The sequence below is a fragment of the Arvicanthis niloticus genome, chromosome 5 (assembly GCF_011762505.2).
Source record: "Arvicanthis niloticus isolate mArvNil1 chromosome 5, mArvNil1.pat.X, whole genome shotgun sequence".
In the NCBI taxonomy this organism is placed as follows: domain Eukaryota; kingdom Metazoa; phylum Chordata; class Mammalia; order Rodentia; family Muridae; genus Arvicanthis; species Arvicanthis niloticus.
The window spans coordinates 29,812,520-29,839,219 of record NC_047662.1 but is presented as its reverse complement, the minus strand read 5'-3'; the positions used below and the strand labels follow the sequence as shown (position 1 = coordinate 29,839,219).

The window sequence follows — 26,700 nt, the reverse complement described above, 5'->3', positions numbered from 1 at the left end:
CTGAGCCATCTCAACTGCCCCTCTAATATTCACTTTGAAAAAGGAGATGGTTCTATGCCATGTTACTCTCAGGCTATACTTGAAGTGACAGGCCCAGTTCAAGGTGCTATATTTTAGAAGTGCCCAAATACACTGGAATCCTATGGAAGGAGAACAAGTGTGGGAGGAGACTCTATGTTGAATCTTCTGAGAAAAACCTGAAAAGATGTCTTGTCTGGGGAACAAGAGACTTCAGATCTTTGAAGGGCTGTCAGTGGGCAAACGCTATAAATCGTTGTTTGGGGCTCCAAGGGGCAGAACCAGGCCAGTGACAGGGACATAGGCAATTCCAATTCTGAGGGGAATACTCCCTGTCCCAATAATATGCAAATAATGTTCAGAATACAATTTGGGTTGGAGGATTGTTGCAGGAGAATTCAAGTATCAGAAGAAGTGGAAAGGACACAGGATAAGAGTCCCTACAGGCGGGACCTGAATGGTTGGTACAGGGAGCACATCCCCATTCAGATTCCAGGCCTGGTATTGGGACTGATCAGGCCCCAGAGCCCCTCCTAGTCACAGCACACTAGGTACTAGTTTACCATGAAGACAACAAAAACAAAACCCAACTCTACAGTTTATAGGGACAGGCTCATTTGTCAGGGGCAGGATGGACTGTCCAGCTCTGTTGCCCCTGGACTGGGCCTTCTCCCCATTGCTCTGAGGTAACAAGCTTTGTGTCAGATGCCTCCCTCTCTCAGGGACACTTATGAAGGACACCCAACGTGAAAACAAATAAAAGGAAATCACCCCATCAGAGCTATAAGTAATAATCAATAATTCAAAGCCTTGATAAAGTCTTACTGGAGAGCGCTTCAGAGAGAAGGCACAGGCTGGGTTTCATGGTTAATTCAATGTCAATTAGCTGATTGCTAACTTCCCTCCAGCTAAATCGCATGCAGTGCAGGGGAGAGAAATCAAACGTGCTCTCGCTTTAACAAGCCTGGTGTTTCAATCATTCATCTCTGGCCGCAGGCTCAGAATCACTGTCAACAGACATTCCCTCACAGTTTTATCAGCCACTTCTGTATGCCACTGTTTTCTCTGCTGCCCTTAACTGTCCTGAGACCAGACCTGGAACCCAAACTCAAGGGAGTAGCCTTCAGCTTCCTGGAAGGTATTGGACCCACAGCTCCTGAAACTTGGTTTCCCCAGATACCATCCTCTAAAAGATGCTGTGATCACTGCATGCAAATAAGAACATATATATACTGTGCACAGTGAAGGTAACTTTCCTCTGTCCCAAGTCCTGATTCCAGTGCCTGGATCACCCTCCTGCCTCTGAGCCCCTGTGGAGACTATGACTGGCTTCAGCACCATGGCCAGTGCCTATGCCTGGAGGCCAAAAAAAGGAGCTGGGGAGGTCAGGCTCCCAGCTGAAGAGACAGAAGGGAAAAAAAAGATGAAGGAATCTCAAAGACCCATGAGGTCAACAACCACCTTTGCACAGAAGTAAGCAGGCCAGAGAGGGCAAAGGAACTCTCAAGATAACAAGAAACACTCCAGCCACTACCTCCCAAGCCGGAAGCTCCGCATCTCATGCTGACCCACAAAAGGAAGCATGAGTTTCAGTTTCTTCTTGAGATTCCTTAGGATGTGGGAGGCACAAGAGAAAGGTTACTGATGTACAAGGAGACTCAGAGAAGTGTTGACTGATGGAAAATTTATCAGCTTAAAGCCCCTACAACCAGCACAGGTTCTCATACACCCCGGCTGGCCCTGAACTCACTAGATAGCAAAGGACAACCCTGAACTTCTCTGATCCTTCTGCCTCTACCTCCCAAGTGTTAAGATCAAAGGCCTATGGCACCATGCCAGAGTTATGTGGTACCAGGCCTCAAGCTTAGGGCTGCATGCATGCTGGGCTAGCACTCTACCAAATGAACTACATCCCTAGACCCAATGCGGGGTTGCACATGCCTTGCATTATGCCTTAGCACAGAGCTGCTAAGCGGTGTCTCCTGACATAGCCATTGCCTTGCTAGGCCGCCCACATCCTCTTCATCAATATCCATACCTCATGGACCACACCCACACGCATAATGAGGGCAGAGAGAGTGTCCTGTGTAATACAAAATATCCATTGCATGTCCCACAGTCCCTGCCATCTCCTCGGCTTCCCTTAGGTGACAGCAAGGAAAGCATGTCTTCCCTCCAACCTCCCTCATCACAGGCTGCCCCCGAGCTGTGCACACGAAGCCTATCTGTGCCAGCCTCCACTTAAGGATCTGTAGGCTGCTGGTTCGAAGAGAAGAGAAGTATTACTATTTCTGGTTCTTTTTCTTCAGTGGGGCATTAAGAGGGAAAACCTACAGACCTATGTTTGAGTTCTAGCTCCACCATGTAGGAGCTGGGGAGCATGAACCTTCCTGGGTCCTTACCTTCATTTACGAAATAAGGAGCACTGACAGTACTGAACCTTAGGGAATTGAAGGGATTAGAGGGCATAGGAAGAACTCAGCATGATGCCCAGAGTACTCCCTGGTTTTGTTGTTGTTGTTTTAGTTTTTTTGTTTGTGTGCTTGGTGAAAGTTTCTTTGGGGTTGGGGGGAGAATCCCAGCCACCAGGATATTCCAGAGAAGGTCCTACTTAAAGGCCTGTGTCAGAACTCAGTGTGAGGACGAAGTTCAGGCTTCACCAAGGGCCAAGTTCAAAGCTCTACAACCAACTTATGACCCTTGGCAAAGCCCCTTTCCAAGGGACCTGTTTCTTTGTCTATTGAGTGGGAATGAGGACCCCTCAGCATCATGCCCGCAGAAGGTGCTGCCAGGATGTCAACAACCCACGAAACCTCAGGTAGTGTCAACCTGGGACACTGAGATCCACTCCTCCATGTTTTAATGTTACATGGGACATAAGACCTGCTGCTTCTCCCAGGGCACACAAACAGAAGCCTCAAGATTCACCGTTTATGCTTCGCATTGGCTGACTTCTCTGACCTCCGCCAGCTGCAGGTAATCACTTCCCAGTTTCTCTGAGGAGATGCAGAGGAGCCAACTTGGGGTTCCAAGAGCAGCTGAGTCCCACACTTGAACCCCACTCTCACCAGCTCCCTCCACAGGTGCCTCTTTATACTTTTTTTTCCTCTGTGATGCCATAAATACCCCTCGTTCCCGCTTCCTTCTTCAGCTGTTTATCCTCCATGGGATTCTCTGACCCAGATGCATCCCTGACTTTCATAGCCCTGCTCTGTGCTCAACAGTCTGACCTCAGAGGCTGGGCCTGGACACCCCTGGTTGGATCCGGCTGGTTGGAAACACGAGCAGAGACTCGAAAAAAAATCAAGATATTCTCTCTCTCTCTATCTCTGTCTCTCTCTCTCTGTCTCTCTCTCTTCCTCCCCCAACCCCCAGGGTTTCACAAGCACAATAACTGCACTGGTGCCGCCCAGCACCAACTCCCCCTCACTCCACACCACTACTTCCACTCAGCCTCATCAGCACCAGAAGTGAGAACTTCTGCATGGCTGGTCTCAGGGATCATCGTCTCTGGTTGTTCCCAGGACTCCATGCACCCTTGCTTCTGTAAATATCCTGTCCACCACAGCAAACCATCCTGCCAGGTCCTTGACCAGACATCCCAATTCACTCCATTTTTCCCTGTCATGGGTCCTCCTGAATGCAGGGTGGGAAACACTGGGTCTAATCCTGTGTTCCCCCATAGTAGGGATCACCCATGAGGACTGAGGGATGTAGCAACCCTCCCACAGAGAGCCAAGAGCTCATCTTCCCTACAGGTCAGGGAGAAGCAGGCACAGCATGTAACAAACATAGAAAAGCTGGACTAAAGCACCCTGTGATGGTTTGTATATGCTTGGCCCAGGGAGTGTCACTGTTGGGGGAATGTGGCCTTGTTGGAGTAGGTTATGGCCTTGTGGGTATGGACTTTAATACCCTTGTCCTAGCTGCCTGGGTGCTAGTCTTCTCCTAGCAGCCTTCAGATGAAGATGTAGAATTCTCAGCTTCTCCTGCACCATGCCTGCCTGGATGCAGCCATGCTCCCACCTTGATGATACCGGACTGAACCTCTGAACCTGTAAGCTAACCCCAATTAAATGTTGTTCTTTAATTTTTTTTTTTTTTTTTTTTCGGTTTCTTGAGACAGGGTTTCTCTGTATAGCCCTGGCTGTCCTGGAACTCACTCTGTAGACCAGGCTGGCCTCGAACTCAGAAATCCACCTGCCTCTGCCTCCCAAGTGCTGGGATTAAAGGCGTGCGCCACCACCGCCCGGCAAATGTTGTTCTTATAAGAGCTGCCTTGGTCATGGTGTCTGTTCACAGCAGTAAAACCCTAACTAAGAGATACCCCCTTCACCATATACCACAGAGTTCATTTCATTTCTGAGGCCCACTTCCACTTGTGACAGAGACACTAAGACCTCACCTTGGCTCTTAAAGATGTCCAAGTTGATGGAGAAGACATGGTCTGTACACTGCCATGACGCAGGCAGGGGAGTTCTCACTGAGCTTTCAGGAAGGCCCAGAAGGGCTCCAAGATGGAAGAGGACTGACCAGAAGGGCAGCCATCCATGAGTGAGGAGACTTTCTGCTTCACCGAGGTCAGTCTGATGACAGAGCTGAGGCTGGAGCCACAGCGGAGATAAAACTGGGCAGCAAGTCAAGGTCGGAGTTAGTTTGGGGATGAGGACTGGGATGGGGATGGGATGAGGCTGAGCCAGAGACCTGGACCAAGGATCAGGAGGAAGCTACACTAAGGCTGGGAAATACAGTGAAACATGTGGTCTTCTGTGGAGGCTGAGGTAAGATATATTAGTTGAACCCGACCCAAACTAAAGCTGTTTGGGAGATGGAACATGGTCAGGCTAAAATTAAAGTCAAGCCCATGATGGCTGGAGTTGAGGTTGGGTCAGGACTGAGTTTGAAGCTGTGCTGGATTGGGGGCTTGGGAGATGGGTTAGCACTTGCAGCCGAGGTTGGGATATGCTCTGGGTGCAGGGTTAAAACAGGATGAAGAGAGAAGTTAGACTGCAGGACAGGCTAAGATTGGGGTAGGGGCAATCAGAGAAGGAGCACAGGGCCCTGGGGTCAAACTGAAGTTGGAGTTGAGTCTAAGGTTGAAATAAATATTGGGGTGAATGATGAGAGGGGCACTGAATGGGGGCCAGAGTATGAGGCCCAGGACCCTCTCTGCCCGCCTTAGTCACCTGGAAAAACCATCTGACCTTACAGTGGAGATGCCGCACACTGGCAGCCACCCTTACCCTCTCTGGTGACCACCCCATCCCTTTGTTCTTAACCTCCACTATGCTCAGTCACCTAACAGCTGCTGCACTGCACCCAGGAATGGCCGCAAGCCCGACAGACAGGAGCCCTCACAAAGCTTAGGAGTTTCCTTTCTATATTCATTACCTTTCTTTTCTTTTTCTAGAATATCCTCTATTTAGTCTTTGACAATTTCATACACGTAAACAATGTATCGTGAGTACATCCACTCCCTTTCCTTTGTCTACATATGTGTGTGTAATGTGTATGCATGTGTGTACATGTGCCCAAACGTGTGGATGCACATATGTGAGTGTAGGTGCATGTGTACATGTGTGGGGTGCATACCCATGAGTGCACACACGCATGTGGAGGCCCAAAGTTGGCATCAGAAGTCTTCCTTGATCACACCCCACCTTACAAACTGAAGCGAGCCTCTCGTTATTGCTATGTGTTGAATGCAGAACTCACAATCTTGGCTAGTCTGACTAGCCTTCTTGCTCTGGGGAGTTCTCTGTCCCCACCCTCTACAGTGGGCTTACAGAAGCCATCATACCTACCTGGCTTTATATGTGGGTTCTGGGAATCTAAGCTCTGGCCTTCATGTTTGCACGCCAAGCGCTTCGCCCGCAGAGACATCTCCTAGCCCCGTATGCATCATTTTTCTCATTGCTGCAACCAATTACCTGACAAAAGCAAGTGAATGAAGAGTTCATCGTGGCTCATGGTTTATAAGGATATATCCCGTGGTGTTGGAGAAGGCAGAGGCAGGAGCACGATGCAGCTGACCACATTCTGTCTGTAGTCAGGAAGCAGAAGAACATAAACCCTGGTGCTCAACTCTCTTGGTCTTCTTTCCCCTTTTCACTCAGTTCAAGACCCCAGCACACAAGAAGGTGTGCTCACGTTCAGGGTGGGTCTTCCCTCCTCAGTTAAACCTCTCCAGAAACTCCCACACAGGTCTCATAGGTGACTCCAAGTCCAAATGAGTTAACAATAGTTAACGGACAAGTTCATCCCGTTTTACTTGGCATCAAAATGTGTCACTTCAATCTGTAAGAGTTTGGTTATGGGTTCTTGTTTAATTGGTGGTTGCTGTTGCTTTGAGATGAAGTCTCTGTGTACAGCCCAGGCTATCCTCAAACTTGCATCAATGCTCCGGTCTCAACCTCCCAAGTGCTGGGATCACATGTGTTTGCCACTATGCCTGGTGGAGCTTAGGTGTCATATGAAAAGAAAGACAGCAGTGCAAAAGCCATGAAACTGGATGTACAACTACAAGCTAAAAGCTAGGAGTGAAGCCCAGGGAGATGTGTCAAAAAGCACAGCATGCCAGTACACTATCACAAGTCCTGGGAATTAGCCTGATACTGGAGAAGTAGCAAAGTCATGAGTTCAAGCCTCTGCTGTATAGTAAATCTGGATCTAGCCTGAACTACATGAGACTCTGCTGAAGGGAAGAGGGGACCAAGGGAAGGAGGAAGGGAGGAAGGGGGAGGGCGGTGTATGGGTAACAGGTCATGGAAGGTAGTGATGAGAACCCCCTAGGTGATCCATAGTATGGGGCAACATGACAAAGTGATAGACTTCAGCTAAGAACCAAGGAAGGCTCCATGGAAGGGGTGGCAATCAGCTATGTGACATCAAATGTGGGACATAAAACCACACCAGGAAGTTTGGTAAGGTAGAGCAGTTTGAGACCCAGATACACATTGGGCACACACCTGAGACTTAAGCGACTCCCAGCTCCCTGCCAGACTCCTAACTTGGAACACACGCCATGCTTCTCACATAAAAGAATGTGTCCTTTGGTCATGTGGCCCAAAACAGAGTTCTCCATGCTAACGAGGTACCTAGAGGTCCTGAGGGCCTAGCCAATAAGTTTCCCTTCCCAGACACTTCTCCCTGCAAAAGGTATTTAATCTCATACCCACCCCGAGAAGTTGGGTATGGTTTTTACTCATCCATTTTCCGCTATGACAATAAACTGTTTGGAACCATGGACTGTCTCTTTTCATCAAGATTTTCTGTGGAGAGCCATGAAGAAGGCAGTAGCTTAATCTCTTGTAGAAGGCCTCTCTGCTCTCCCAGACATAACTCCCAGCAAGCCTTCCTGTGTCAAGCCAAGGACAATCATCCCTTCTGGGACAAGTTGGAGCTTCCCTTGTCGGTCCACTAGCCCTGGGCTAGACGCTGTCCCAGACCCACAACCCCTCCCCCTCCCCCCACTCCATTCTCTGCTCTTTCTCAGAGAAATGGTGCCTGGATGTCCAAGAATCTGAGAACCCCATGCCCCGGCCTCAACACAGGTGTGGGGGGACATCCCCTCACACCCCAATCAGCTCAGGCTAAGACTGTGCTTCCTGAACACCCCCCCCCCCAGCCATGACTTGGTGCTTCCATACAGCCCAGCACCCATCTGGGTGGTGCTGTGTGATAAGCACTGGCAAACTTCCCGTTCTTTCTCCTCAAGTGGCCACACCCTGCCTGCGCTGTGGCGGATACAGGTTATAGGCCTACAGTCGAACGTGTGATTTCCCCTCTGGGCCTCAGAACCTTGCTGTTTGTGTTTGTCTTAAGGTAGACAGGCTGGACAAATTCCATTAAACCCAGGCTGGTCCCTACCTATGGCAATCCTCCTGCCTCAGCCTCCTGAGTGCTGAGATTACAGGTGTGAGCCACCACTTCTAGCTTGTGGTCTTTACTTTCTGAGGGGTGATGGTTATTCCTAGTAGGAGGGCTTGATGTTTCCAAACAAGTTAGGTGTCAGCCTAACTAGTCAGACCATAGGTGCTCCAAGAAGGCAGCCCATCCCCCAAGTGAGGCTTGAGTTGTCACTTCCCCAATCCTCAGCCACAGACAGCTTCCTGGAGTTCTCACTCCTCAGGGTGCCAGGGCAGGCATGATCTTTACAGCTCTCAGGACAGCTCCAGACGTGACTGAAAACTAGACACCTGAAGAGTCATGAAATTCCACACAGTAAAATTTCCAGGGGAGACTCACTGAGGGGTATGATTCTGAGCATCCAGGGCTCTGAAATGGGGTATGGCATCAGATCAATAAATCTGGTCCACATATACCCAGCCCAGACACCACACCCTGTACAAACCTCCACGCAGCAGTCACCTTTAATCCCAGCACTCGGGAGGCAGAGGCAGGCAGATTTCTGAGTTCGAGGCCAGCCTGCTCTACAGAGTGAGTTCCAGGACAGCCAGGGCTACACAGAGGAAAAAAAAGAAGTACTAAAGGCAGAGCCCCACCCCCGCTCCACCCCCATGTGTCCTTGCCTAGGGCAGAGGGGAAAGCGGCAGTCTTTTAAAACCCTCACCACGCCTCTCCTTAACTCCTTTATCTCTAATCTGTTTCCTCCAGTCACTGTTTTCCAGGGCCATTGATTTTCCTGTTGTTCACACATACCCAGTAGGTCCTACCCCAGGACCTTTACACTGGCTATAGTATGCCCACTCATTCACTTAACTGTCACCTCACTGAAATCTGATGGGCGCCAAACCGGTCTAACAAAGTTTGAACCTCCCCCTGCACATTCTGAACCTTCCCCTTCTCATTTGATTTGTTTTCTCAGTAGCACATGTCACTAGAAGCTTTATTTTCAAGGTCAGAGAGAGAGATGGCTCAGTAGTTAGAACACACTACTCCTGTGGAGGACACCTATTAAGTCCCAGCACCCGTGCCAGGCAGCTCACTGCCATCTGTAACTCCAGTTCCAAGGATCCAATGCCCTTTCCTGGGGTATTGCATGCACAGGGTACACAGGTGGGAGGACATGCAGGCATAACACTCACACACATAAAATAAAAATACATCGGGTTTTTTGTTTTGTTTTGTTTTGTTTTTTAGGAGGAAGAAAAGAAAGGGAACAAGCCAAGGGGAAAAGAATAAATTTGAGCAAGGGGTCTGGGCAAAGGTCAAAAGCAGGAGTGTGGGATGAGGTAGGACCATCATGCAGGTTCCAGGACTATGCTAAAGAATGCTACAGCTCCAGGCCTGGGAGCTGTGCGTGTCTTTAGTTCAGACTGCTGTCTTTCTTTTTTTTAACTAAACCTTTCTTTGTAGCTGGCTTCACTCATGGTCTTCCTCACTGGACTCCCAAGCACTGGAATAACAGGTGTGCACCACCACACCCAACTGCATTTGCTGATGTAGTTTTATTTTATTATGTGAGTGTATGTGAGTGCATGTGTGTGTTGTGTGCATGTGCGTGCGTGGGTGTATGTGGGTGCATGTGTATGTGGGTGCATGTGTGTGTGTGTGTGTGTGTGTGTGCGTGTTCACATGCCATGGCACAGGTGTGGAGATCACAGCACAACTCTGAGGAGTTTGTTTTCTCTTTCTACTTTTATGCCGGTTTCAGGCCTTGAATCAAGGTCTTCGGGCTTATGCCATGAGCTCCTGTACTTGTTCAGCTGTCTCACAGACCCTCCACTTGCTTATTTCTGAGGAAATACTCCCACCATGGCCAAGTTTAAAGAGCCAATGTGATATCTTTGTGCTCGGCACCTGCAGGCCTAAACATGTGGTCTGAGCCTGTAGGCTGGCTGGTGGGGGTGGGGGTCCCCTTTACCCATCACACTCTGTGTAGGACCAGCTTCCATCGGTCTTTTTCCTTTAGCCCTCCCATGAGGATGTGGAGGGAAACAGAGGAAAGGTCGGGGAGAGGCCAGCTCAAGGTAAGGTCCTTGTGTGACAAGATGTCAGCCATCTCCTACCCAGGGAATCCTGGGAACCAATGTTGGTGTTTGTGCTTTAAAAAAAAAAAAAATGTTCTCACTTGAGCAATGCCCAAGGCTTGCCTCAAACTCACAGTGTAGGCCAGATTGGCCTCAAACTCCAAACAGTCCTTTGTGTTGACAGTGCATGTGTGTACTATCGTGTCTGGCTATGGTGTCTGGCTATGGGATTCCTATTCTGCCCTCCCCATCCCTCACCTCCATCCCTCTCAGCCCTGAACCCATTGAATCCATGGCCACCTGAATATGTGCATACCTGCCTCCGAGAAGGACCAAAGTCAGGTGCTCTGTCCATGTACTAAGTGCCTTGGGGATGGAACTCCTCAGGTTCTGTGCCCCAATCTCCTACATGAGTTTCCTTTAGAGGATCTGTCTTCTCCAAGGGGCTCTGTTAAGACCAAGTGGGAAAGTCTCTAAGAGTCTAGGAGCTAACTTCAGAGGTTTGGGGCTGTGCCAGTCCCACAGAGCACTCTGTCACGGAGGAGGCCTGGAGCTCCGGGGTTGGCCACCTTACTCCCTGCCTCCTCCCACCTCCTCCCCAGCAGGTTATCAGCATGAAAACAGGAAGGCTGGCAGTGCTATTAATAAAACATGAAGCAGAGCTCTGCCCCATCAGGCAGCGGAGGCAGGCGGCCATCGGCAGCCCCGAGGGAGGGAGAGAGCCCCGCATCTGGGCCTGGGCAGGGGTATCTTCTCACTAATGCCACACCTCAGAAGCCACTTCCATTTTGCTGACTGCTGTTTCCCTCCCCCAGTGGCCTGCAGAAGATTCGATCCATACAGAAAATCCTCGGGCCTGGGAAACAGGAGACCAGGAATTTGATGAAAGGTAAACGATTTATGCCTTATGGAGAGAAATCAAAGTCGGCGGAATTAAGGAGGCTGCAAAAGAACAAGGAAAGCCTCAGTTGGCAGCAGACCTGAATTCCAGCCCAGACTCAGCTACTGGGTGACTTTGGACAAATCACCCCACCTCTCTGAGCCTCAGATTCTTTATCTGCAAAAGAAACGGTGAGAAAAGGTGGAAGAAGCATAGGGACCTTCCTGCCACACGGCAGATGGCAGGCGTGCCAATAAAGGGAGCTGCTTTTACTTTGACAACAATGAACCCAGGCAAGCTCTTGACCTACCTGGGCCTACAGGAAGATGACTGCTCTCACGAAGGCATGAATCGTTTGCCACGGAGGGCAAGTCCTTTGAAGAGGGTACAGTTAAAGGGCAATCTGAATCAAGCGAATGGACAAACGTGAACGAACGGGATTCAAAGGCCCTGGGGTAGAAGGGAATTCAGTAAGTTTAAACATGGAAGAGGGGAGAACAGAGTGGCAAGGAAGATTTACAAGGAAACAAAGGGGTGGGTCACCTTCAAAGGGTGACAGACACCAAGGTTTGCCTTGTGTTATGGTCTGCATATGAAGAGTCTCCTCCTACAAAAAGCTAGTATGTTAAAGGCTTGTGCAGGGCTCAGGGTCTGGGGCAATGGCTGGGTCACAAGGACCCTGCCTTCACTGACAAAAGGCAGGGTCTATTTGAGGGAAGTGGGTCACCAGAGGGTGAAGGATGTGTCTTTCCTGGCCCTTTCCTTATGCTTCTCCACTTTCTGGCTGCCATAAAGTGTCTTCCTTCTACCAGGCCCTCCCGCTACAACGTTCCTCCGTACAAGCCTAAGAGCATTGGACGCAGCTGACCCTGAGCTGAGACCTCGGACGGACAGGGTGAGCAAAATGGAATCCATCCCACTAACAGGTTCCTCTCTGTTGTTTGTCACAGGCATTCAAAACCTGCCTCACCAGCCTGCATACCAGGGAAGTACTTCAAGGGCTGAGACCCTAGGACAGGCATGTTCACCAAGGTCTAAAAGCTCCCCTGGTGAATAACAGGCTCTGAGGCAGTACTGGCCACAGAAATGCCACTCAAGATCATGTGTGATTTGAAATTTTCCAGAGACACACGTGAAAAGATAAGAGCTGGACATGGTGACTCATTCCTGTATCATAGCTCTTGAAAAGTATGTTCCTTCTAGGGCAGGAGTTCAAGGACAACCTCAGCGTCCAGTCTAAGACTGGGGCCAGCCCATTCTATGTAAGGATCTACTGTCTCAGGGGGTTAAAAAAAATACTAAAACAAGTGAAATTAACTTTCGGAATATATTTTATTTTACCCATCTCAATACATCATCTCTAAAAAAATTCTTAGAGACATTTTACATTTTTGTTTTCCTCAGACCAAGTCTTTGAATTCCGTTCACATTTTATGCTTACAGCTTTTCAAGATGGCCTAGTCCTGTTATAAGGCCCATGAGCTACATGTGGCTGCTGTTTGGGACAGACAGGGGGTGAGCTCCTGGAAACATAAGCTTTGGCTCATGGTGACAGGATGCTGTGCTGCAGATACAATGGAGCACTTACCTAACCCTTCAAAGCTAGCTCAGTAGTGGCCTGGCATCTAATCCCTGAGAGAGCAAAATAAGGCCTCCAACCAGGGGTGAGGAGTATGAGTTTAGAGCAGGCATCACTCCTGGGACAATCCACACATAAGCAAGCATTGCCCCTGCCTGGAGGTGCCACTAGAACTGACCTATACCTCAGAAGTGGCTTGCCCTAGGGACTGAGTGTAGTACCTGATACAGGCTCAGGAATAGACCCAGAACCTGGGTCTGCTCAGGCCAGAAGCCCTAAGAAGCCAGGCCACCTCTTTGTCTTGGCTGCAAAGGGAGGGGCTGGCACTGTGTAAGGCCATGGGACACAGGGGCCACCCAGAGGATTCCTTATTCACCTAAGGAAGTAAAGCCCTGCCATGATATCTCTTAGACTTACACTCTACAGTCACAACAGGAAAATTAGATGTTATTCCAGGATGCTGTGGTCTGGATGGATGGTCTCCTCAAAGACTCATGCTGAGATCCAGCCCCTAGCATCATGGTACCTGGCAATGACTGGGTTGTTAAGAGGGATTAATGCAATTTCTTGTGGTCTTGGAGCCCCTTGCTACAAAAGCAAACCTCTCATCAGCCAGAGTCTTCCACATGCACATCTCTTTCATCTTTTCTGATGCAGCATAAGGCCCTGGCATCCAGGTGATCTTGGACTTCTGGCCACCAGAAAGAACCCTGAGCTAAGCAATCACTCCAAAGGCTTGGTGTTAGCAAGAGGTCAGAAGCCCAAGGCCCTGGCTCTGCCCAGCCGGTGACTGAGTAACTATCCCAAACTTAGAGATCTAAAGGTCACAAGTCTGGTTTAGAAGGGGCAGAAACATCATGCAGGCTACACAAGTTGGACAGCCACTGCCAATCCATAGCCAAGACAGACCCCCTTGGCTCTACAGAGGAGGCAGTTCCCCTATATAAGGAGTGTCCCCACAAACCAGATGGGGAGAAGACAGAACAGAGGACTCACAGAAATAGAAGCACTGGCCAGCTTCACAGAATACTAACTCAATAAGCAGAACTGAGCTGCAGGCTGCAGCAGGCACCAGTCAGCAGGCAGATGGTTGGACGAAGAGATAGATGGAGTCATAGGTTGGTAGATAGGTAAGAGGAGGGATTCCTGAATCCATGGATGGATGGATGGATGGATGGATGGATGGATGGATGGATGGATGCAGGCATGAATGCATAACTAGGTAGATAGGTGGGTGGATATACGGATGCATGTATGAGGAAGTAGGTAGATGAGCAGGTGGGTAGGTGGATGGCTAATGGGCAGGCAAGTGGACAGATGTCAAAGTGGATGGAGCCACGGTTTCCAGATCAACACAGCAGCATAAGCCTCCATGAAAGACTTGGTTTCACTCCACCTCACCAGCCAAACTCCCTTTGCTAGTTTCTCACTCACTGAAGGCAAAGTGAAGACGTATCAGTCTTGGCCTCTGAATTTTGAGGAAACTTCTCTCTCTCTCTCTCTCTCTCTCTCTCTCTCTCTCTCTCTCTCTCTCTCTCACACACACACACACACACACACACACACACCTCTTTTGCAGCACTAGTCATTGAGGAGCTCGGACCATGGGTGTCAATTAAGTGCATGGCCACTGGTGGCTGTCAGAAACTAGAAGCCCACCCTGGCTGAGCCTGGTGAGTTCTACATCCTAAGGAACAAAGTGAGCTGAACAGGACACACACACACATAGTGGCCTTGCTACCTCCAGCAGAGTTATCAAGTCTGATCTGAAAACAGTTATGGGGACCCTTCTTTTGTCCCTCCCTGGAGCCTCAGACCTGAGGTGGGATGTGGCCTCCAAAGAAGAGCTGATAGACAAGACTTGGGCTTCGAGGAAGAGCTGGGAATTAAACGAGTGTGTCTGGGTGAAGCAGGGAGGTGGGCAGAGAAGGAGGGGGATGCCGATGCTGAGATAGGAAGAGGGGTAGGACAACTTGGTCTGAGGTGTCCAGCTGGATGGCTCCACCCACCCTAGTGTTCTGGCTGGCAGATACCAGATGCCCAATGTGGTTGGCCTCTAAAAAAAGGCTGCAGTTGGGAGACCGACTATGTCTCCAGGTGACTTCAGCGACTCATTGCAAAGTTATGAGTAAAGACAGCACTGCATGTGAAACACTCGGATACAGCAAGCACTAAGCGTTACCGGTGACACCTAGGATTGTGCCTGGCACAGAATGGGCACTAAATATTGTTGGATGAATGGATAAGATTCTCTCACGTTGAGATCTTCTACTTCAAGCACTGGAGGACAGGAGTATATATTGTCTCTTCAACGACTGTGGAGATATACACAGCAAGCCCATTCGAACTCATGCTTCCTCCCTTGATTTAGAACTTGGCAGCTGCAAACATGGGAGCACTGGTCTGAGCAAACATGGTCTGAGCAATGCCTGCTGGCAGAGCGCCCTCTTCCCAACAATGCCCTCTCCTTTTCCAATCACATCCTCACCAAACCCACATACACATATCCAGGCAGTCCTCTTCCAATCTATGGCTAGAACTTAAGCCAACAGGACTCTTGCCTGGCAGGTGGTACCACCTATATAGAGATGGCCTCCAGTTTGCATCTATGACCACAACCACAAGAGTGAAGCTTCTTGGAGATATATATATATATATATATATATATATATATATATATATATATATTTTTTTTTTTTTTTAATTGAGCATTTACTACGTGCAAGCTACCATACCAAGTCCTTCACACACTTGAACTCATTTCACCCTCACAACAACTAAAGAGGCTGATATCCTATTTGGCACCTAACTGGGCCAGAATGAACTAAGTGCCTGGGCTCCAGAAGGAGGCAGAGCTGGGTTCTGAATCAGAATCTCTTCACGCTCTTGCTGTGTGACCTTGGACAAGTTGCTGCAGCAGTCTGAACCTGCTTCCTCCTCCACAAAGAGGAGATAAGAGAGCCTCAGCCCCTTTGGGCTCTTGTGAGGATTAAGAAGATAATGGATGTAAATACCACAGGGTGCCAGGCTCACAGCCCTCAGAGGTGAGGTCAGGGCCTGCCCTTCCCTCCTTATCTCACCAACTTCCCTGCCAGGGCTTGCAGGCTGAGACAGACCTTCTCCACAGTTCCAGGCACAGGGCTGGGCGCTGCCTGCACACACACAAAATTATTGCTGATCAGCAACTTTTCCCTCCTGGGGCATCTGGGCCAGGGATTGCCCTGGCAGCACCAGGGGAGGGCACTCTGGAGCCAGGCCCCTTTCACATCTCAGTTTCTGGGTGGCTTGGGAGTTTCTCTGTAACTTCTACTTCCTCACACTTGCTGTGGCCCTCTGTGGGACTCCAGACTGTTCTGCTTTCCTGGATCTAAGCTCCTTAGATGGCCTGCCTGTCACTATGACACCTATCTGTCCCCTTGCTATATGGCACCTTGGGTTTTGATCCTGTCATCTGGTTATAGATCACACATGTGCATGCAGACACACATACACACACACACACACACACACACATCACCCTCAGCTGTTCAACCCACCTATTCTGAAATCCCAGGCTCTGGTTTGTCCATTCTGTGCCCCTGAACCTGCCAATCCACGACCCACAGCGGGCACTTGCACCCCACCCAGCAGCCCCGCACAAGTACACGGTCACAGTCACACTTCACCCACATCCACACTAGCCATGGCCTCTGCAGGGCCCTGAAGCCTGACAGAAAAATCACAGACACACTTTGACATTAATCAAAGACTCTCATAAATAAATATGTGTAAATCATATGCAAACCAGGTAGGAATTTACATCTCTCTCTCTCCCTGATGAGTCAGCATCTCCAGACACCAGGGAGGCTGTCTGCTGCTCGGGAGGTTTAGGACGAGAGCCCTCAGCATCCAGCGGAGCCCATTGAATTCCCTATCTCAGATCCTAGAATTTCCAAGCTGTCAGTGTAAATCATTTAATTTGCCACAGTGCTTTCTCCTACACACTGGCTACTAAAAGCATTTAATGAGATAATATGTGAAGTACTTAGACGGGTCACTGGTGGTATGCACACAGTTTATCTACACTCTTCTTCATATTATCTTGTCTAGCTTTCACAATAATAGCAATGATCATTACAACAATAATAAAAGTAATAGGTGTTCTTCTTTCTCGGAGGCTTCCAATACCACAACTCTTCAGTGTGCTCCGAAGAGGTCCAGTCTTCCGCCCCCATCCCTCCAGGCCCTACCATTTCGGTATACTCCAGCCTGGCTTCCAACTGCCAGGAACTGCAGCTTTGCCTGAGGGCTTCTGCTGATCTCCAGGAGGCTGCCCTCCCCTCCTAGAGCAGGCCACAAGTGTTGCAGAGTCAGCCCTCACAGCAGCGACAGTGTTACCCAGCCACTGGAAGGACTAGTGGCAATCACTCATCTAGTGTCCAACACACTGATGCCCCCTGGGCCTCCGCGGGACAAGAGTCCTTGGAGCAAAACTAGGGATACCTGCTGCATAAAGCTCCCCATTGGCTAGCTCTCCCCGGCCCCTTCCCAGTATCTCCCCCATTCTCTCTGCACTGTTTCCTGGATCACTTCCCTGTGGTCTGCTTTGGGGAAAGCTAAACTAAAACAGCAGGTCTGTCAAGCTCTCATAGTGACCACAGAAGCAAGAGTGAGCCTTTATCTGGGACTTGGCAAGCTCTTCACATTTCCACCAGGTCCTGCTACATCCGGCCCAGCTTCCTCCAGGCTTTGGCCCCTCCGGCTCCCTCCTTCCTTGCTCTGCAAGGATAAGTCAGAACTCTTGCAGCTAGCTCACCTTCTAGCGAAACCTCTCTCTGCTAGGTGTCAATCGGCTGATCTCATCCTGAAAGGCCCAGAGCTTACACATAATCAAAGGCCTTTCTCAACCTGGAATCCACGCCCTTCCGGCAACTCCAATCTCCACTGAGGCCTCCTTACAGCTCTTGATACAATCAGTATTCAGTCTCTTTTCTTCTCTTCCAGAAAGTACTACAGTTCCTGGGAGCAGGAGCCTGGTCCTTTTCGTGATCATCTCTTCAGTTCCTGGCCCGAAACAGGAAATCAAAATCATCAGTGGAGGACTAGCAAGATGCGTCACAGGGTAAAAGGGGCTTGCCACCAAGCCTAATAACCAAAGTTCAATCCCCTGGGCCATAATATGGTAGAAGAAAACTGACCTCCTCAAGCACACGTTCCCATACACACAGGCAAGCAGGCAGGTGGACAAACATATATACACATTAATAAAAGAACCAATGTCCTATGAAGCTAGGCATGCCTATATACTAACACATACAAAGCTGACATAAAACCAAGGTTAGCCTTAGCTGCATACCATACCCTTTCTTTAAAAGGGGGGAAAATCATTATATCCATGCCTATAACTATATGTTTACATAAAATACATCCATAAGTATATGTAATGAGCTGTCACTTTGGCAGATTAATTCAACCCCCCCAGCCTCAATCCCTCATTTGTAAAACAAGGTAATTAATAGTTGCAAACGTTGTTATAAGGATGCAGCATGGAAGGCCAGGTATGAGCGGTGAGCCCAACACCAGCACAGAGTAAGCACTCAATAAACCCTGGCTCTGATTAAATAGCGTGTGTATGTGCAGAAGGTTCTGGAAAGATAGCACCACAACAGGAGTAGTTAGGAGAGGTGAGGCGGAGAGGCAGACGGAAGGCTTTCTCTTCCGATTTCAAATACTTTCAGGGTAAAGAATCTTTACAAATGCGACTGTGTTGCTTTTATCAGCAGCAGAAACAAAGTTACAGATACTCCTATTGGCCAGAGTAAAAGCTACAATGTCTAGACCACATCTGAGGAGCCCTCCCTTTCTAGCCAGCTCCTCCAGAAGACTCCAAAGCCCAACGGGGTGGGGGGGGTGCTTTCCTAGGAATGGTTATCCCGCTGATCCTGGCCTGATGCCAGGCAAGCCCCACCTGAGATTACTTTGCTCTACAGAAACGCTTGTTGCTAATACCTTACTTCTTTTCTCTCTGCCCAGATAAGTAAAGCCCAGGACCCTGCAGCTTCTCTGTCTGAGCTAAGTTAGGATCTATACTCCCTGGTCCCTCAGAGAAAGGCCCTGACCTGTGCTGGGACATTGTCCTCTCCACTAGACTTAGCCTACGCACCACAGAGGCTAGTATGCAGGGGTTCCTGGCTGTCCCTGGCCTTCCCTGATTCTCTCTGCTCCTACTGGCAAGAATGAGTTCCTATCTTACCATTCTATTCGTCTTCATTTTGGTTGTGGATCAAGGCTATTAGGCAAAACTGAGCCCTAACAGCCCCCCCCCCCCTTCCTGGTGCTCTGGGTCCATTAACCAGCCCACTTTGGCTACAAGCAATGACCCAATGTGAATAAGAAGATCCACCCGCTTCTCTGAAGCGGAAAGCCAGAAACTGCAATATCCTCTCGTCATCCCCTTTTTAAAAAGAAAGCACTAAGCCAGGCATGGTGGCGCACACCTGCAATCCCAGAACCCAGGAAGCTGAGGCAGAAGGACCAGAAGGACCATTGATTTCAAGCCAGCCTGATTTACATAGCAAGTTCCAGTCGCCAAAATCCAAGAAAATAAATAAAAAACTTAAAAGAAGGAAGTAAAATAGGCACATTTTTAATCCCAGCATTGGGTATAGGAGGATCTCTGTGAGTTCAAGGCCAGCCTGGTCTACACATCTAGTTTCAGTCTAGCCAAAGCTACGTAGTAAGTGCAAGGCTAGCCTAGACAAGACTCTGTTGAAAAACGTAAACAAAAACAAAATTATAGGTGCTTACTATAATCCAGGAACTGAGGTGAGTCCTAGGGGACTCTGGTAAAAATGGAACCAGTAAAGAAATAGACAACAGAGTCCTGGCAACATGGGCCCATATACACTATACAGAGATTACATAAGCACTGCAGAGACTATGTCTCCATCTGGAATGGGAAGTTTCCCAGCGCCAATGACCCCTGAACCCAAACTTGAAGGGCATGAAGGGGGGGGGGACATTATGGGAAGAGAGATTCTGCTGCATACAGGCAGGAGGCAGGGAAGGGCCAGGCTGCTTTTGGGACAGAACTGGTGCTTCTGTGTTCAAAGAGACACAGGACAGGACCTCCAGGTGCTGGAACTTATAAGAAGCACACAGAAAGCCATATGCCTGCCACCCTGCTCAGAGCCAAGTACCATGGCTGAGCTAGGTCGTAGTGGGAGCACTCTGACTTCAGTCTACTTAAAAAGGATGAGAGTGAAGCAGAAGCCTTCCAGACCAGTAACTAGACTGAACCTGTCTCTTCTCTTCCTTTAACCTTGGCTTCTGGGAGTTACTGAGGTGCAGGCCCATGGCACTGCCGGCAAATTGAGGTACTACACGCAAGAGCGCTTCTCCAACAGATAGGAGAATGGGGATGTAAGCCCTCCATGCACTGTTCTCAGACACAAACCAAAATGCAGACCCCAGGGTGATTTTATCTGCAATGAGAAGCCTATTCCCAGGCTCAGACAGGTGTTTCTCTGGACCCAGCAGATGTCCCCAAGTCGGACGCATGTCCAGAGCTCAAACAGACATTGCCCCCAGGCTGGGAAGATGTTGCATGAGACCCAGACAGATGTTATGCCTGGTTCAAACACATGTCTTGAGCCCAGACAGAAGCTATCCCGGGGCCAGATAATGTGCTGGGCTCAGCCAGGTGTCCCAGCCTCAAACAGATGTTGTCTCCAGCCCAGGCAGATGCTAGCTTAAACTCAGACAGATGTCAGCCACCAGAGATACATAAAGATGCTGAGAGGTCTCTAGAAAAATACCATTCCTAAAATCTCCCGTTACCTCTTCACCTGCTACCCCAAGGTCAAAGAAGGCCAGAGAACAATTCATAAAAGTCACCAAACTATATCCACGTGCTCCTTCATCCCCCAGCTCCAGGCAGCCACTGTGGAAGGAGACAGCCTGGGTGTAGTGGTAAATGAGCCATATGCACCACAGTACAGGATACCTGGGCTATGTGTGCACTGGTAAATGATGATGATGCCCAGGGCACCTGAGCTAAATGTAAGGAAGAGGGACACTTGAGGAAGGAGGTAAGGACTTCAACCTCACTGTCGGAGTCATGTGACCTCATCCCCATAGACATACTTTGCCCAGCACCCAAGCAACCTCATTCCTGGTTATCTGAAAAGACTTGCTACCCCAAAGCTCAAGTACACAAAGTGAGTGTAAAAAAGAAACCTGGAAGATGGTCCAAGGGAAACAGAGTAGGAAGAGGGTCCATCCATCAGCTTAACCTTAGCTGGAAGATAATCTTCCTTCTCCAAGAGCATCTTGCCCTGGTTAGAAAAAGAATGTCCCCCTGGTGGCCACAGAACTGCCATCAGGAAGTTGGAATGTTGTGGATCTCCAGCTCCGAGGGATAGCCTGGGGCTACGGGTGGAAAAGGCTGCGGGAGGGAGCCTTACCATTCCATAGGCCCTGAGAGGTCTCTGCAGGCAGCTGGCTCATGAATATGTAAATAAAGCATGAGCCACGCCTCTCAGCAGGTGCTGGTTGGGACCTCCCTCAGATCCTTCTTCCCCTAAGTTGAAGAAGATGAAGGAGACAAGGTATGCTTTCACACATAAGAAGGCATCTCCAAAATGCTAGTGTGTCCCCATTAGTACAAATCAAACCCAAAGACAGTAAAAACACACAGCATCCGCACGTGTGTGTGTGTGTGTGTGTGTGTGTGTGTGTGTGTGTGTGTGTGTGTACAGGATCAGTGAGATGGCTCAGCTGGTTAAAAAAAAAAAAAAAAAAAAAAAAAAAAAAAAAAAACAAACCTGTGCAAAGTCTGATTATAAGAGTTCAAGCCGGGCAGTGGTGGTGCACGCATTTAGTCCCAGCATTTGGGAGGCAGAGGCAGGTGGATTTCTGAGTTTGAGGCGAGCCTGGTCTACAGAGTGAGTTCCAGGACAGCCAGGGCTACACAGAGAAACCCTGTCTCAAAAAACAAAAAACAAAAACAAAGAAAGAGTTCACCCCCAGTGCCTGCAGAACGAAAGAAGAGAACCAACTCCCACAAGTTTTCCTCTTACCATGACATGTGCATGTGCACACGCACACGCACACACACCACTAAATTTTAAAATGTAAAATATAGATACATTGATTCATGGAAGCCAACATACTTACAGACACCATACACAAAAGTACCACAAGCCACCAGCTACCCCTGCAAATACTGAAACAAAAGGCAGCCTCCGATCTCCACTTACCCCAATGGCCACAGAACTGCCATCAGGAAGTTGGACCTACCTACACCAGCCTTCAGCTGAACCACAAAGTCAACCGCCAGCCTCACTCTTCTGACAGTGGGGACAAGGACTTAAATTAGCACTCTCTGCCGTCATTCCACCCCATTGTGGTAAATTTTGCCACAGTAAAATCGAGAAGGGGAGGGAAGAAAGGAGAAAGAAAGAGAAGGAGAGTAAGGGGATGGGGAAGGGGAAGGGAGGGAGGGAAGGAAGGAGAGGAAAACCAAGCCCAAGCCCAGCTTTTCCCAGTAATTAATCTCTCTAAGAATGTACTGACTTACAGAGTGCATGTTCCACTTTACAGAACTATGAGCACCAGCTCAGAGGCTCCATTCTACTAAAATAAAAGTACATTTCAATAGCAACTAGCCACTTCTGATTTAAATACTATGGGCTAGAAGGACCACCACTCCCACCACAGGCCTTTGGGCAGAGGTGGCAGAGAAGGCAAAAGAAACACATCCCTCCTTCCCTTCACCAAACAGAGACTGGAACACTAAGACTCAGGTCTTAGGGCAGTGGTAGGGGTGGTTCAGCTTTTGGTAGAGGAGTCTTAGGGGTTCCTAGAACACAGCAAGTCCTGGGTCCGATCCCCTACATGGCATAAACCAAGTGTGGTGGCACAATCTCAGCATCAGAAGGCTGAGGTGGGGACTAGGTTCAGAGTAATCCTTGCTTCATTTGAAGCTAGCTACGAAAGACTGTCTCAAAAAAAAAAAAAAAAAAAAAAAAAAAAAAAAATTCAGCCCTGAGCAAGCAGGGCAACAAACAGGCCCCAGTGGGCATGTTCACTTCTGATACCCTTCAGCAAGAACTAGGGGGAAGGCAGGTGGGCAAGATGGCTCAGCAGGTAAAAGCACTTGTTCTTGAAGGTTGTTCTCTGACTGTCACATATGTGCTATGGCATGTACACACCCACACACCCATACACAAACTCACCCCATATACACAGACAGTAATTAAAAATTAAATAGTTGATCTGAGGAACCAGCAGTTAACACAACTCACCCAGACAGCTAATGCAGAACAAAATCAAGCCGAGTGTACCCTTCCCGAGCTTCCATTGGGTGGTAGTCTCATCCCACCTTCTTTTCTTTTCTTTCCTTTCCTTTTTGAAGTCAAACACTTTATATAGAAGCTTGGGACAGGTCCACCCTGTTGTCCTCCACAGGGCAGATCTTAGAGGTCACCCCATCGCTAAGAGCCACCTGTCCTACCTCTTTAATCACCATCAGACGTCATTCTGCCCAGTTTATAAAGGAAGCTATGTCGAGGTCAAAGGTCACCGAGATCAGGATACTGAGACTGGCTCAAGATCCACAGACCCAGGGCTGGAGAGATGACTCAGCAGTTAATGAGCATTGACTGCTCTTCCAGTGGTCCTAAGTTCAATTCTCAGCAACCACATGGTGGCTCACAACCATCTGGTGTGTCTGAAGACAGCTACAGTGTACTCATATACATTAAATAAATAATAAATAATCTAAAAAAAAAAAAAAAAAGATCCACAGACCCTGAGCCAAGGCCCAGATGAAACCCAGGACCCTGACTCCCAGGAGCTGCTCTCTAAGAAGACTGGCAGAAGGGAGAAAAGGCAGGCTGTGATTGCTACCCAAACCCAGCCAGCTCCAAACAAAGACTCTAAGCCCTTGGGTAGGAGGACATCCTAAGACAAGGCTCTTCCATCAGCCCAGCAGGTGACTCTATCACCCTGCTCTTCCTTTACTCTTTTCAGCATTTCAGATTTGCAAGGGCTCCAGGTGGTGCATCTCCAGTCTACCCCCACACCACAAAGGCTTGCATCTGTGCCTGAGCCTGCCCTCTGCCCTGCCAAACCTCCCCACTAATGGTTAGAAGAAAACTTAAGGAGCTCAGGGACCTAAGGGGAAAGCAGCCAGATCCAGCTGCCACCAAGAGACACTAAACAGGACTGCATCCCTCCTCCCCAGCCTCGCCCCTGCCCCTGCCCCAAACCTGTGCTCATGAGTCACCGCACAAGTTGCCATGCCAGGGACATGAAATGAACTGTAACAGTGTGTGCATCACGGCCAGGGTGCTGACGGTGACAGCCTTAAGTGTGTAGCTGTGTTCACAAGGCAGCCTCTGTGGGGGTCTATGTCTGTGACCTCAGGCTTTGCAGACTGGAGCTTGCATAGCTCTGACTCCTCCCTACAGAGCCCTCCCCACACCCACGCCCACCCCCAACCGCCCTGCAGCTCAAAGGCCCCCCACAGCGAGGGCCCCATCTGCTGGAGGCTCAGTGACCTGTGTCAAATGAGCAGGCGCTCGGTCACACTCCAGAGCCTGGAGGAGGCTGGGCACTCTGGGAAAGCTGAGGAGCTCCTGCCTGGGGGCCGGCTGGGCAGGGGCCCCACGGGGGAGCCTGAGACTGGCAGCAGTCTAGCTGGGGAGCTGTCCTGTACAGGCAAGAAGAGGAGAAGGGAGGGGAGGGGAAAACAAATAAAAAGAAAGAACTTTCCTATGTCCTTGGGGCTAACATTGAGGACAGGGCAAGTGGACCAGACTCTGGACAGAGCACAGTCCCTTCCAGTTTCCTGGCCCCTTGTGCAGAACTGGTGGTTTATTCAGGGAGTGGATGAGGGTATCAGTATGTCTATGAGATGGTAGAACTCTTTGTATCTGCTCAACTGGGTAAGAGAGAGTGCATGGCCAGCTTTGTGTGCTAATAGATACCAAAGTGTACCTGTTTGTGTGAATAACACTCAAGAACTACTGTGTTATGCAGATGCTGGCAGCCAAGCATTGGACTGAGCACAGGGACCCCAGTGGAGGAGTTGGGGGAAGGACTGAAGGAGCTGAAGGGGCCTTGTCTGGCATCAATGGGAGGGGAGGCCTTTGGTTCTGTGAAGACTTGATGCCCCAGTATAGAGGAATGCTAGGGCGGCGAGGTGGGAGTGGGTGGGTAGGTTGGTGAGCACTGTCATAGAAACAGGGAAAGGGGGATGAGATGGGGATTTGCAGAGGGGAAACCAGAAAAGGGGATAACATTTGAAATGTAAAAAGAATCACTGTGTTTGTGATCCCAAGGGCCCATGGGTCTCAGATATTTTAGTGTCAGACAAGGAAGACCCATTTCAGTCTACGTGAGCTTTCTAGAACTGACCCTGTTTAGACACATGTTTTATTTATTATCAGACATTGCTTTGTGTAACTGCCTACTGATGCAAGACTGGATGTCCCTGTGGCAAACTGGTATGTGTGTGTCCCTGTACTGACTTGTATATCTGTATCTATATGTTCAGTATGTGTGAAAGTGAACATCTCCAGGCATCTTCTCACCATTCCGTGTGGACCAGCTAAGTGGACCTGACTGCACCCCATGCCTGTGCAGTATGATTATAGAGAAGCCTTCTCCCTGAGACTGTGAAGGATGTGATCCTAGAGCAGAGGATCTCAACCTTCCTAATGCTGCGACCCTTTTAATACAGCTCTTCATGTTGTGGTGACACCCCAATCATAAAAGTATTCTTGTTGCTACTTCATAACTGTAATGTTGCTACTGTTATAAATTGTAATGTAAATGTCTGTGTTTTCTGATGGTCTTAGGCAACCCCTGTGGAAGGATCATTTGACTCCCAAAGGAGTTGTGACCCACAAGTTGAGAACCACTGTCCTAGGGAGATGGGCCATTCTGGTACAGGTATCTGCCAGGAACCGATGGAGGTTCTAATGTCCCACACAATCTCCAAGAATAAGAAGGAAAGGGATACCAAGATTTTCTATGGGAAACTTAACTCCTCGGAAAACTGGGACTTAAACCCATCTATCTCACTGTAGACTCTGAGGGTCTAAAATTTCCAAGACAAAGAACTTTACCTTTCCTAGTTCATACTGCTGCTGACCCCTGGTGCAGCATCCGCTGTGTACAGGAGGAACACTTAAATGACATTCTTTGTCACATCCTCAGAGCAATCCTAAGATGCAGGCATCACTCTCTCCACTTTAAGATGGAGAAACCTCGGCTCTGAGAAGCAAGTGATTCACACAGGCTGCTTGCCTGTAAGGTATTAGGCTGGGAACTGAGATGTGCTGAGGAACAGCAACCTAAGAGCCCAGGTACTGCTTAACTGAGGGTAACCCTCCTCCATTCAGCAAAGACCAAGGAACGCCGCTTCCAGGAGGCCCTGACCTGCTCACAAGCATGGTCAGAGATAAGGCTGTAGGCCATCTTTGCCCTGAAGGCCAAAACTGCTGCTTCTTGCAAACTACAGCAGTTGGGGGCTGGGGTGAGGGAAGAAGGAGCAGACCCAAATGAGTAAGCCTAGTTCTGCTGTATCCTCTGAGGATGACTTCATTAGCTCCCCCAGTAGTTAAGGCACAGGCCAAATGATGGACAGAACAGCACCAAGCCCATGGCTCACTGTTCTTTGAACCACAGTGGTAACCCCAAATCTGTACAGCGTAACATATCCGCTGTCCAGATATTTCCCATCTTCCAACAGGATCAGGGTAGATGTATAGACTCTCAGACTGTCAAAGATGGAAGAGGAAAGAAGGTAAATTGGTCCAAATCCACAGCCCACTGAGGAAACAGTTGCCAACCCAGCAACTACAACAACAGAAAAGAGCAAATAAAAGCCCTTTGTGCAGGGGGCCGGGGGTTGGGGGGAGCACTCCCACTGTCTCATACCACTCCCTGTCCACCTTGGGGAGACAGGAGGACTGTAAGCCATTGTCAGTCCCAATTTACAAAAAAGGAAAACCAAATTCAGAGAGGACAGACCAAAGTACTCTAACCGGAAGACAGAGGAAGCTCCTGTTCCAACCCCATCTTCTGTAACACGGGCCTGGTTAGGACTGGCGTGAGAGACTTCAGCTGTAAGAATTCAAGCCTTGGTCCTACACTTAGGTCTGGGAGAAAGCTTAGCCAGGTACATGGACCAAGAGAACTTGGGCTGCCTCAGGGCGACTACTTTCTGGGCCAAGATCCAGGAGAACCCAATATCCTATCTGGGCTCAGATACAGGAATCCATCACAACTCCTGCAGTTAG

General features: G+C 49.2%; 1 long non-coding RNA gene across 1 annotated transcript in view; it reads right to left on the bottom strand.

The window, feature by feature from the left end:
* Positions 1-26,700, bottom strand: part of LOC143442353 (uncharacterized) — a 137,566-nt gene that overhangs the window by 109,446 nt on the left and 1,420 nt on the right. The window lies entirely within an intron of this gene.